We start from the raw sequence: 14,750 nt of genomic DNA on the forward strand, positions 1-14,750 counted from the left end.
ATGAAAATTATCTCTTTTATATGTGCGTTCTGGTGCAAAATTTTGCAAACAAGATTTTTAAAATGTGCAAAATGTATGTACTTTTTCTATCAGCTAGGAAAGGTAATTGCATAACATAACTGTAGCTACATGTCATAATTTTAAATGTTAAATCAAGCAACATCGTATACTTTAATTTTTTTCATATATTAAATTTCATCATTTTATTATCACTTATAAATGATACTTAATTATAAATTGTATCATTTATAATAAACGTATACATATTTATTTTTATGAATAAACGTTTATTTATGTGTATTCATGAAAATCACTTAATAATTTTTTATATATTAAATTCCATATATTACATTTCATTATACCTGCAAATTTATTAATGTCTGCATGATTTGTATGAATACACGTAAATAAACGTTTTAGTGTACTCAAATTAAATTTATTGTGTGAAGTAACTGTGTATTGGAAATGAAGTGACTGTGTATTAGAAGTAACTGTGAATTTAATTCATTAAATTCGATTATTATTAAATTACATTATTAACGAAAGAAACACAAAACTCATTGAAAGAAAACTTTGATTAAGATTGTACATTCTCAGACAGCTTTTGTAAACGCATATTTGTTAATAAACACGACTAGTTTCCTCATTGCCTTTCCGCATACCTTCAAGCATAGCCTGATACTTCCCCATTCATTGAACTCCAAAGTCATCATTCTTCAGCGACACAAAACCAAGAGGAACAGGACAACAGGGGGTATTCGTCACGAAGTTGAGGAAGGTGCAGGATCATCGGAGACAAGCAGATCCCACCATTGGAGGACCACCGACTCCAAGTTCAAATGATACCATTCTTCCGGTTCATCGCCGCAGATACTTTTGTTAGTTGAGATTAGTGGAATGAAAATGTAGAAGAATATCATCCTAAAACGCATTATTGTGGAGACGCATCACGGAGAGAGTTCGACGCCCCTAGCAGTCCAGCAGGATTGAATTCCAATTGTTGGCTGTTACCAGAACATCGAGGTTCCTTTAGGCAAACCTTTCATCGTTCCAGATGACTAGGACGACGCCAGTCTCGATGGATCTATCAGGCTAGTGCTCATCCTTTATCTTTTAATCATAACCTATTTCTCTCTCTCACCTTTTTCCCTACTAGTAATTTTTCAAAATTAGAAACATTTGAATTTTATTTAAATTCAATCATAATTTAGTTATTAGGTACTGTGTTGTGCATCAGTTCCATCCCCAATAGCTACTATATTCTATGGGTATTTTTAGAGATTATTCTGAGCTACAACTGATGGCACAGCACCGGCACAATTGGATTTTCAAGCTTAATATAAAATGTATTAATCCATCAGGCCATATGAAACGTAAATGTACAGCTTTTTCTCGAAACCCAATCAACTACACACACACACACACACACACACCGAGAATCGATGTAATGACTTTCGCTCCAAAGGTAACAACACCAAGTCTTTAGCTACACGAAACTGTTATATAAATTTTAGTAGCATACCAATAAAACAAATAATAATTTTGTTTTTTTCCTGTATCTATATATATTCCTACTGTATATATATGGAATTCTTTTTTAGAACATGATGTATAGAGTGTATACTTAAATATATAATTCTTTACTGCAGTATGATCAGAATGATGATATGTTAATGATGTATATAAGGCAATCCTTCTACTGCTTAACGTCAGGAAGGGAAACTTAGCTGAGACGAAAGACAGACTAGATAAGACCTAAACGAGAATGTTGATAAATTCTTGTGTACGTTGCAGAGGAAATAAGGGTGGACTAAAACCCAGTAAGATTCCGTGCAAAGAGAAATGTAACATGAGGTTAATATGGATATTGAGTATGTTCATATATGCATTCTATGTGTGTGTGTATATATCGCCCCATCAAGCTTTATCTTCATTTGGAAACTCTAATTAATGTCTATCATAGGATGGATGGCATTCTTACTCTGAAAATCAACCACTTTCCTTTCACTGATATTCTTTCAACCCCCGTCCCTTAAACATAACTTAATGTATTGTCCGTATATTTAGATTACATCTACGGGCTAAGCATTTTGCGTGATACATACACATACATGTTCAGTTTGTGTGACATGCATACGTGAATATGTGGAAAGAGGTTATTTGCGTGTTTCATTGTATTATTTTGTCCCATACGTGCACGTGAATAACGTAAACAATGTAATTAATATGTTTTAATTACATGTCTCTTACAAAAAAAATAAGTGATTTCTCACAGACAATTTTACAGATTAAAAAGGAACGTAATTGAACAAAAGTCTATTATGAAATCGGAGATTAGAGATTATTGTTAACCAACGAACTTAAAAAATTCGTTTCTGAATTATCTGTGTCTGTGTGTGTGTGTGTGTCTATTATTTCCAATTTCTTTTTTCTCAATTTTGAGCCCTGCACTCGATGGAGCATCAAAAACTATGTAAAAAAGTAATGGAATTTTTGACCCCGAGATATTGGCCGAAAACGTTCCGATTTCGGGAGATTTAAAGGAGCTATATATCGGGTACCGTAAGTCATAGAGGAATGATATTGGTACTGAACAATACCAATATTAAATCAATAACAAACAATAGCAGTTATTGATTCAAATATTATTGCGTCATTATTTATTGATTCAATAATTATTGTGTCGTTAGTTAATCAAATAAATTTAATATACAATTTCATATAAATTTCGAAAAAAAAAAGATTCTTTTTAAGTTCATTCTGACAATGCTTTTGGAGTATTCTCAACTGATTTTTTAATGACTTGTCTATTTCAGAAGTTATATGTAAGAAGTTTGGTTCCTCAGCAACCGTTGCTCTGACTTCTTTATCCCTATTCCGAACTTCAGGTAACTCGTATATTTCTTCTTTTCAAGCGACGATATTAGAAAAGAAGAAATGGTGGTTATAAAAAAAAAATAAAATACGATTTTGACTTATTTATACTTTCTTGGCCCCTACATAGCGATAAAAGTGATCTTTAGATGTCTGTCAATCTGTTAATCGGTTGGCCTCGTTTTATCCTACCTCGTTCTTACATTTCGTAATAAGGAAAATTTAGAAAGTAAAGGATGAAAATGAAAAATCGAAGTTTTCTCAAAAACAGCTCCAACGATTTGAATTATTTTTCATAAATCAGTGTTCGATTAACAACCCTTTAATATGGTATAATTCATCTCTCTGGAAAGATCCCTAAAAAGGGTTCTGGCAACTTTCTTCCTATCTTATAAATAAGTGTTTCATTATTAACCCTTCAATATGTAATAAGAAATTTCACATGAAAAAATCTACAAGGAATAGGTTATTCTAGGTGTAAGTTCGTTTCAGATGATTTTCTCAAGAACATCTCAAGCTTTTTGTTCATACTTCATAAAAAAACTGTATCATTAAATTTCATAGAATCTGGCATAAGTAATTATTAATGGAAAATTTTCAAAAAGTGAGTTTTCTTTCGGGCTATTTTCTAAAACAAAATCGCAGCTGATTTTGTTAATATTTCACAAAATAAGGTTTCATTGATAACTTGACAATAAGACCTAACTCATTTAGCGTTTAAAAAGTTTATCCATGAAGTCATTCTTTAGATTCTGTGTCTCGCAAACAGATACACGGACAGCCAGAGTAAATATATAAAACAAGCTTTTGAGAATCAGAACTTTAAAAAAATTAGTTTGTATATTATAAGTATTGTTAAAATTTGAATATATTATATACTGTTACCAAAACGCAAAAACGATCCCTATAAAATATTTTTGAAATGGTCTGACATAATTACAAAATTAATTAACAATACTTAGAAAAAAATTGTATTTGGCGTACTTAAAATCGTATGTGACATTTGTAAATCCTGTAGTTCTTGGACTTAACGTACAGCAAACGTATAATTTAAAACGCATGTTTTATAATACTTTCTGTATAAACGTTACATCTGTACGTACCTTCCGCATGATACAATATAGGCGGTTAGGATCTTACATACAAATGGACGTATATAACATATAGCTGACGAGGGTAACATACATATATGTATGTAATATAAGGAAGACTGTTAGATATCATACATCCTACAACGCCATTATGTAACATCTAAAGGCAATACCTATGATGCATACGGATAACATATACTCCGTACTGATTTCTGTAGTAAGCAAAAGGATTCCGTATATTTGTCTGGAGAATGGATTTTTCTTAGTGCAATCCACATACATCTAGCTGAAAATATAGTATTACTTTTCGTATTAAAAAATAAAATATATCCGTTTAACGTCCTATGATTATGCCCTTAGGCTAATGGAGACTATGATTAAGACAAGTTAATGATGATGGAATAATTGATGGAATAAGGAAATGGAAGGAAACGGGAGTGCTCCAAGAAAACCCACGGACACGATGTTGTCCGCAAACTTACGTGGCCGGGGATCGAACCAGGGACCCCACTTACCAGAAGTAAACGCTCTACCACTTGACCATCGTGCACTCTTCGTAATAAAATAGGACTAACCAAACTTAGTTCAGTCTGACTAACAAACCAAACACCTCGCAACGGACAGTAAAAAACAAACTGTCCTTTGAAAATAGGACTTTCGGGAACACTATTTACATTCCATTTTAAATTGTAGGTTCACTTCTCATTATAGGTGCTGTAAGGGATGTTAAATTCAAACACAATCAGCCAAGTTCTTAATCAGGTTAGGAAATAATATTTGTAGTATCACATTTTGAACTTTTCCCTCACATGTTTGTTATGATTGTTTGAATTTTTAAAGATTTTAATTCTACTGTTATTATTCTTTTGTTATCTGAGAGAGAGAGAGAGAGAGGAAAGACTGCTACTTTGTTTACCTGCTTTCGTTTCCATTTCCTGCTGTAAATAATGAGATTTGCATATTTAGAGTTCTTATTCGAGTTTTGGTCTCTCTGTTTTGTTGTGAAAGTGAATTTAAATTTGTATGGGTAGTTGAGCTTGTACTGATGTGTACGTACGTATATACATGCAAAGATCTCTCTTTTCCCACTGCACACACTCATATACGGTAGCTGCTGACTCATATGTAGTATACCTTTCAGTAGTAATAGCAGAACAAAATGTAACTTTGCAGAGTTAATGCACGGAGAAAGGCTTAATTTTAGTGAAACTTTCTCGTTTGTTTAAAGTTATTACATGAAGGAGACGCTATACTAATGGTTTAGACAGTTGCCAGACAGTTTGTAAAAAGTATATTGTACTTTGCAATCTGGAGCTTGGGTAGCCGCAGGTTATCTTCCTCAGACGAGTTTTAAGCATTTCAGGAAAAGTAGCAAATATCTATAATACTAGTAATATAAGAAACGATAATGTTCTTCTATTCTGTTTCATATAATAATATTTAGAAATATCAGAGTATAAATTGCAATTTGTCGAAAATTACGTAATATCTTCACTCTGTTGGGCATGTGATTTTTGTACTTCATTTTGTTTTCCTTTTATTATAAATACAGGGTGTCTCAAAACAACAGCGACAGCGTTTGGAAGGTGATTCCTGACACCAAGATAAGACAAAAAGTATAGACCAACCTGGGTGCACAAATGCTTCCTTTCGGAGTTTCAGTCTGCCGAGAACATGAAAAAAATGAACTTTAGAAGTTCATAGGACCAATACTACCATAGTCGGGTCAAGACTTTATTTAGAAGCTAGTATGTACCTTATTCAAATATTCAAGTTTTAGAATCCGGTGGTACTTCCGTAACAATTTTTGTAGAAGTATTTGGTGAGTACTTCTAATTATGTGCCCGTAGCCAAACTGGCACTATAAAAATTGTTGTGTGTTGCGTGATGTTAGGATTCCGAAACATGTACTTTTAGGTAGCGCACATATTAGTTTCTAAGTGAAGTCTTGACCCGACTGCGGTAGATCCCATACTTTTGAAGCTATGAACCTTTAAACTTTCATTTTTTATATAGTTTCAGTAACCTATAACTCCGAAAGGAGGCGTTTGTGCACCCAGGTTGGTTTATACTTTTAATCTTATCTTGGTGACAGGAATCACCTCCAAAACGTTGTCGTTGTTGTTTTGAAATATTCTGTATATTTTATTACATATATTTTGGCCCCACGTAACTTCTTTGCTGTGAGCGGTCTCGGGTTTGTACCCGATGGGGACACTCGTTTGAAAAAGTGTAAAAAAAGCTTTTACATGCCAGCCATCCTGAATGAGGGTTTTCTGGGTCTTTCTCAGCACACTAGGCAAATGCCGGGATGGTACCTAACATGCACTTCCCATGCCGCTTCCTTTCTTCCCTTTTCACGAATATTGTGATCGCCGAGGGATTTCATCCCTCATATATATGACAGGATAACATGGCTGTAGATGCGGAAAGTCCAGAAATCTAATGTACACAATCTGTAGTACTGATCTGATTGTTTCTAAATGTAGCATCAAAGTAGACATTGACTTGCCTTGTAACTACAAGATTCATACCAAAAGTACGTGCCATTTTGCTATAGTTCGTAACTTAATGAGTGTATATTAATATAATTACACGGGAATTAGCTTTAAATTTCATAGCTCAACTGTGCAAAATTTAAATATTCTATGATTACTTTTTACGTACTTAATTGTAAAGGAAAGAAAAAAAAGGATTTTGGTACTGGTCTGAAATGACGGATTTCACCATAGAGGTACCTAAGAAAGATTATGTTTAGATGTTGTGAAAAACGTTTCGAGATCCATGACCAATTGAAGGATGTTTGTAGAGACATTGTCCTTGCTAACTGTACTATGTGGAAGTAGATAAGAGAATTCATGAGGAGACTGGAATCAACTGAAAATCTTCAAAGACTCGGAAGCCCAATTTTTGTAATGACCTCAAAAAACATTGCTCTTGCTGAGATCGTAGGCATGGGGGACAAAAGGCTAACCGTTGAAGATATTAGTAACTCTTCAGCATTCTCTCATTACCTAATGAAAATAATTTTGACAGACCACTTGAACTTTCAAGGTCGGTTCACATAAGATTATTTGACAGTTGGATGCAACGAAGATGGTCTACTGGATAAGAAGAACCTGTTTACAAGATAAGAACATCGAAGTGGTCCCTTATCCATTTTGTTCCGAAGAACTATCTTCCAGTAGCCTCTGCCCGTTTTTTAAAAATGAAGGACTCATTGTGAAGCAAAAGCGTTAATATATTTTTAAAAAAATATAACTTCCCCGAGTTGCCCTTTGATGCCCTTAGGGGCAGTGGTAGCTCAGTAGCAGAGCACTCGCCTCTCTTGCGTAGGGTCCCTGGTTCGATTCCAACTTGCGCCAACTGGACTTTGTGACGTCGAATACCCATGCAAACACCTGAGTTCTCTGTAATGTTATTCATTAACAAGCATTCCAACACACTGCAGTTTGAAAATCTCAAACCCAAAGCTCTTTAAATAACGTTTCTCAAAGTCGATAGAGAGCTAAATTGCGTACTCACACCTTGGAACATTTGATCTGTTCTGAAACAATCGTTAGAGAAGTGAAAGAACAAGAGAAATAAGAAATTATTTAACTTTTAGTAATTGTATTTTACTCTATTTTTATCATTGTCTGTCAGTTGTATTGGACATAATTGTGATGATAAGGGTACAAATAATCATCCAAATATTTTAAAAGGACATTGGTGAAAGTGTTGTTGGAACATGTCCGGCAAATTTTGAGTTAAATGAAACCTACTAAATGTTTTTTTTTTAATTGATTGATTCGTTGATTTATACCAATACCAGCAACAATATACATCTAATTAACTCACTCTATGGCCTATAGAACCCGGAGATTCAATTCTGCATCCAAAAAAGCCTTCAATTTACTTCTTTCTTAAGCCAGCCGGATCCAATTTCTATTTTGTATATGCGAGGTCCATCTTAATATTGTTCTTCCATCTGCGCCTATTTCATCCTAATGTTTCTTTCCCGATTGGATTTCCAGTTAAAATTTTGAAACCGTTTCTAGTTTCTTCCATTCTGGCTACATGATCTGCCCACCTGAGACTTCTAGGCTTAATGAACCTAATAGTGTTAGTTAAATATATAAATTATGCAGTGTTTTGTTATGAAGATTCCAAATCCCCTATTCCTGTCCTAGAGGACGCAGTGGCTCAGTAGTAGAGCGCTTATCTTTAGTGCTTGGGGTCCCTGGTTTGTTCCCCAACCATGTAAGCTTGTGGCTGACAACATCGTGTCTGTGTGTTTTCTCGGGGTTGTAACGATCCATCCCTTCGAGATGACTAGATTCATGAAGTATATGGTTTCGTCACAAGGAAAGAAAACAAAAAAAAAGAAATAGGATTTTAAAAAAATAAAAATAGGGAATATTTATATATTATAATTGTTAATTATTTAATTGTTGTAATAATAACTATTACTATTTAATCAGTATTTTTTGTTAGATACAGTAATAATTAAAGATTTGTATGAGAAAAGAAAAAGAAAGATTGTATTTTATGTGCACAATATATGTTTTAGCAACTGAATAAAAGTAGATTCGCGTGGAGAGGGGGCGTTGTCAGCTCGCAGCGTATTTACGTGCCAGCGTGACACGTTGTGTCGCTGACTAGCTCTCTGGTCATGTAGCGACCCACTCCACCTAGCCCCGCCAACCGAATTCAAATCGAGAGCTTTTTTTTTCATTTTTCTTTTTTAAAAAAATATTCAAAACTGTCAATCCGAATCCCAACAAACAAAGCCCGGTAGATGGATCTTGACTGATGGAAGTCCCTCCTTCCCACACGTCCCTCCGAATTGAGTCGTAAACAGTATTATCCAATATTTCTTATCAAGGATAAACAACACAAACATATGAAACAACCAAACACAGAAATTCAATATATAAATAACATCTTTATTTAAACGAACATGTGGTAGTGTATATACGTTATTTCGTTAGAATAACGTATATCCACAATTCCAACAGCATATTAAATATGGGTAATATTTAAAAAATTCAAAAGAAATATGTTTATGTCAAATGGCATAAACATGGGATTTTAAACTGAAATAGGTATTTTATTTCATTTCATTTTCGTATTCTTGTTCGTCTTGGATCTGAATATTCGTGTTAAGACTTTATTTTCAAGTATGTTCAGTCTGCGTTCTTCCCGTAAGGTAAACGACAATGTTTCGCAACCGTACAGATAACAGGCATAATTATCGTTTTATATATTTTAAGCTTTAAATTCTCGAAAGACAGGTTTCGCAAAGACAAAAAGATATCAGACTGGATAATAACACGAATTCCCTGTGTTGAATAGACATTTAATTTTTCATGGATATGACTTTGGCCTGTTAATTTTGATTCTAGATACTTGAAAGTATCCACTTTGCCGACAGTGTTATTTGAAATTTAACGTATTCATAATTTCCAATAGAACAATATCTATATATTAAAGTAGGATCTGAACCATTGTAATATTTGATATTACTTCAAGTTGAATTAAACGTGAAACTTCGTCCCTCAAAATTACACACGCCACTAGACCAGCAACCTCCTTCATATTAATTGATTCACTTATTTGTATTGATGCCCTTTGTGAACAACGGGGCTAGATAGGAGAATCCTACAGTTAAAAGTGAAATCTGAAGCATTGTAACGTGTTTGATGCTCTTTCACGAGGAATCAAATCCATGACTTGATGCCACAAAGACACGCACTAAGCACTAGACCTGGTATGAGGGCGATTTCCTTTACAATTACATACAATAGTATAATAGACAACAGTGGATGCTAGTATTTAGAAATGTCCTTTGAAGTCTGCTTAAGGTATCATTTCAATGACAAGTGTATTGTAATGTATGATAGAGAAGTGGTACATGAGTTTTCTTTTCCCTCCCCTTTTATTATAAAAAGTTCTATACAAGTTTATATACACAGTACTACAAATAAGTAGATGTCTTTAGTAATATTCCTTTCTCTACAGGGTTGGACCTCCAACCGAGAGCAGGCCAGAGGTCTTATGGTTAGGAGTCTCCTGCACAGAGCAGAGCAGAGACGGAAAGGAACCTCTTGCCCGTTGCAGTGGAAAGCGGAGTTAGAGACTCCTGTCCAGAGCTGCTTAGAAAGGAAGATGGAAAATGATCAGCTGGTACTGATATCATCTGCTTCTTGACATGCTCTTTTATAGCCGAATCTGGAGGCAAGGCATGTGGAGGGGTTGCAGAAGTGTCTCTTCGTGACTTTCCGTGTCCTCCTCGTATTTCTTCGGAAACGATATCCGTCGGCTGTTTATGATCCTTGTGAAGAAGCACATAGTGTTGTTTTACAGATATGAAGAGATATTGCAGTGTGCTTTCAATTTGTTAGTAATACCTCAATACATGTAAGTAATTGTGACTACAATCAACACAAACTACGAACACAAGAGACAACGATAAAATATTAATGAGAAATATTATTTTATTTTTATGTTGTCTGCTATAGTTGCTGATATGTTACCTCTATACGGTAACCAGATAATGAGTGCTGATCTTATACAACAATAATAGAAAATATTCCATAAAAGGACACATATAAACAGTATGAGAAGATAATACCAGACTATCAGGATGACAGACAGAAATGAAGAAATCTTCTGTCAAGCAGCAGGGGAGAAATAAAGAAAAAAAAATACAAAATGGCACTAGGAGAAAAGAGAGAGACAGAAATATTGTAGTTCAGAGCAAGACAAACAAAAGAGAAAAATGTAGAGGGATGCTGTAGGAAAGTAGTAAATGATAAGTTGAGAAAGAAGCAAGAAAATAATAGAAAAGAGAAAGAAAGGAAGAATATATGTATAAAAGACGGAAAGAGATGTCCGTGGATAGATAGTAAGCACTGAGTGAGATCTTGAGAATAGGTTACGGCTACCGGAGATTCTTGTCCTTCAGAAGGAAGTATGGATGAAATTCTTCGGAGTCTTAGAAAAGAAAGAGAAATAAAAGAAATGATTTCTTTCTCTTTCATTCCCTCGCTTCGCCGACTAAGAGACAAAAAGAGAGAGAGAGAAAGAGAGAATAGAGGAAAAAAAGGAAAACCCAACGAAGAGCTTGATTGATGATTTAACGAGGTTTACAAGGATGAAAAATTGCTGGAACAGGACGAGACGGACGTAAACAGAGGCTAATTGCAAAAGAGCTGGAAGTAGAAGAAGCAAGTTTTAAGAGAGGGCCTCTCTTCCACTATCGTCCTTTTTTTCTATACGTCTTTCCATCTTTTCTTTTACGTTATTTTTCCTCCCCTTCTGTCTTACTTGAAGTTTTGCTAAAAATTGGACTCAATGACAAATTACGTAGGACTCGCGGAAAGAAAAGCTGGATGGAAGGCTTGTTCTCCCTCTAGCCTTTTGAGAGCAATACCAGAAGGAAAACTGTGTGGGAAAGGGAAAAGTCGTTGCCTTACACGTCAGAAGACGGAAATTCTTGGTTCTTGAGAACTATTGGAACCTTCCCCAAGGAAGTAAAATAGAACCTGATACAATATGAATATATAGAATAGTAACTTTCCATATTTAGATGGCGCTTCGAAAGTCAAGTAATTTCACAAGTTATCAAATGGCAGTTCCTTGACCCAAAATGCAATATTGTCAGTTAGTTGTAGTTTTGGCGTACGGGGTTTTGAGTTTGATTCTTGGTGGGAGAACTCTCTTGAAGATTTTGAACACATTACAGCGATTAGGATGCCACCTTAAACTGTACTAAAATCCATGTCTCAAACATTCAGAGATTCCGAGATATGAACATTTTAAGATAATAATTGTCACCCTTCTTTCCCCTCTTCCCCTTCGAATTTCCAAAAAATTCTTTCGTACTAGTACCTTACATAATAAATGATATGACCTGTTCAAAATCCATGTTATTATCTTGGGTGTTTCGCCTGGGGATTGAACAGTCAGTCAGTCGTAACTGACTTCTTTTATATAGAGATATTTTGGTTTTAAATTAAACTTCATGATTTTCGAACTAAAGAAATTCTGTATATGTAATATTACTTCCAGATGTGATTTGCAGTTACTTTCATGGCTAGAAAAATGTACTGTATGAGCAATCGGAAACTATCACACTACTCCCTTTTGTTTGTCCCCAAAATAAAAGGAGCAAATTAGTAAATTGATTTTTGAGTGTGTTCAAAAGTGTTTAAATTGTAAATATCGTGCATCTGGGTAAGACTATAAACACTATCAGGATCACGTTAGTGGATCTTATAAGATTGTAACTTATTACGTCCGTCCGTCCGTCCGTTACTCCACAGGATAACTCTTGAACGAAAACGAATATTATTTTCAAATTCTGTTTTTCTTTCTGAGGGCGCGGTGGCTCAGTCGTAGAGCTTTCACCTCCGATCCTTGGGGTCCCTGGTTCGATCCCAGCTCGTGCCGTGTAGACTTTGTGGTGGACAAACACCGTGCTCGTGGGTTTTCTCGGGGTTCTCCTGTTTTCTGCCACTTTCTTCATTCCAGCATTTTCACTCATCTCTAATCATCACCGTCTCCTTTAGCCTAACCGACATAAGCGTGGGACTTAAAGATTTCATTTCATTTTCTGTTTTTTTTCTTGCAGTTGATAGCTAGGACGATCATTCCGGCAGAATTCCTTAATGCAGTCGATCTGTTAACATTTTAATAGATAACGAAAGCTTTAAGGGTCACTATCCATGTCTTGCCCCATTTTCTACTATTGAAACCATAGAGTTATAAAATAACCACTAGAGGCACAATTGGCGCAACTATCTATGTGATTCCAGCTACTAGCACGTTCCCAATTAAATAGTCATTTAGTTGTTTTCCACTTGTATGGAAATAGCTGCAATGTGTTTCAAAGTGTAAGCTATCTTATGAAGTGAAGATCCAAACAAGATTTCTGACTAGAACGCCCATAAAACATATCCATTATTTAAAACCACAATATTACTAGTGGATTGAAAGAGCATCCGTATTTTCAAAGCGTGAAATAATGCAGTGCTTTTATTCTGTATACAAATTTGTTAGGACAGCTGCCTGAAAGTGGAGTAAGAAAAGTTATGCACACTAACATAGAGTACAAGTGATATGAAGATATACTGTAGTAAATATTACAGGTTTCTGTACACATCATACGATACGCGTTGCTACCTGCATATTACGTAATATAAGCTATTATGATTTAATTTTAATTACGTGGTTAATCTTAATAAAACAAAGAAATAAGACGTTTAACTGTGCCTAAGAGAAATATGTTAATATGTTGTGTCTACACGAAATAAGTTAATCTATAATTAATCTGAACAAAAACGTCAGAGGTGCAAGAAGTGCTGCCAAGTTCGTCAGCCTCAAAAAGTGTTGAGGTGAGGATGGATGAGCCAAGTTCCTTGGCCATTCCATCTGAAACGACGCTGTAACTTGGCGCGAGGTGTCAGGAGAATGATGTTATAACGACTCTATAGAAAAGCGTCGTCAACCTGGTTCGTCTTGTAAAATATCAGTTACGAAGCGATAATTACTTTTCTTTATGCAAAAATCAACTCAGATATTCAAAGATTATTAGTCTCACCTTTATTGCTTGATATGTCTTAAATATTCCTTTTAAGACCGTAAAATACATAAATTCACTTGACTAGGTCAACACATAACATGTACATAACCACAACTATCCCATAATAATCTCTTACATATATTAAAAACATTCTTCTTTTCTGTTAATTTAAAATGAACATTCTACTAAGTATATTACATATTTATGAACACTTTTTGCCCAAGGTACAGGTTAATATTATACAAACTAAAGTATTTCGTTATAGAAAATGTCGCCCGAAAAAGGGACTGAATATAAAAGTCATGAGTGGGCTTGGCTTTTATATTCAAGAACCACTGGTCTGATTAGATTAATGTTCGTACATTACATATGTTCTTTATATTTTGATCACACCTCGTATATATCTTCATTACTTTTTTTGGTTAACCCTCATATATATAAAATATTAGTTATTATCATTCACATAAATATATTTACAATAAATCTTTGATTTCATTAATATTTCTCTTTTATTACCTTATTATTTATTCTTTATCATTAAAAACATCGTCGCTTAGAAATATAATTAACGAGGGTGAAACACAAATTATCAAGATTACTAGTTTCGATCATTATTACAAACGATGATGTGACAAATAATATTTGTTCTTTTCGGGCGCATTGTATAACAAATAAGTTAGATGTTGCAATTGTAATGTATACATAGTAGCACTAAGATGTCCAAAATAAAGAAGAATTTCACTCAAGGTAGTCATTGAATAATTGATTTTATAGAATGGATCTTATTCTTAACATAATCTTTGATAATTAAACACAAATCAATCTGATATAAATAATCTTTGCCTTTAACTAATTATAAATTGAATTATGATTCTTCACATTAATAAGAAAGAATAAAAATTAAACACAACCTACTTTTGAATAATCAAATGAAAGTAAATAAATTTATTTTACAGAAACAAAAGACACCCTTTTGTTATTAAATAAACACATATTTCATTATTATTGTTATTTTTCATTCTTATTTATTTGATCAAGAATGTTGGGTGTTACTAACTCTTTAACTAGATGCATTTCAAATATTTATAACCATCGTTTTCATTATTAATATTAACACAAACTTTAAAACGAAAATTCACAAGAATCTATAACCAACATGGGTTTAACCTAATTTCGTTAACGGTAATCATGTTACATTCGCACTGGCATATGAATCT

The sequence above is a fragment of the Thermobia domestica genome, chromosome 5 (assembly GCF_964235325.1).
Source record: "Thermobia domestica chromosome 5, izTheDome1.hap1.1, whole genome shotgun sequence".
NCBI lineage: Eukaryota > Metazoa > Arthropoda > Insecta > Zygentoma > Lepismatidae > Thermobia > Thermobia domestica.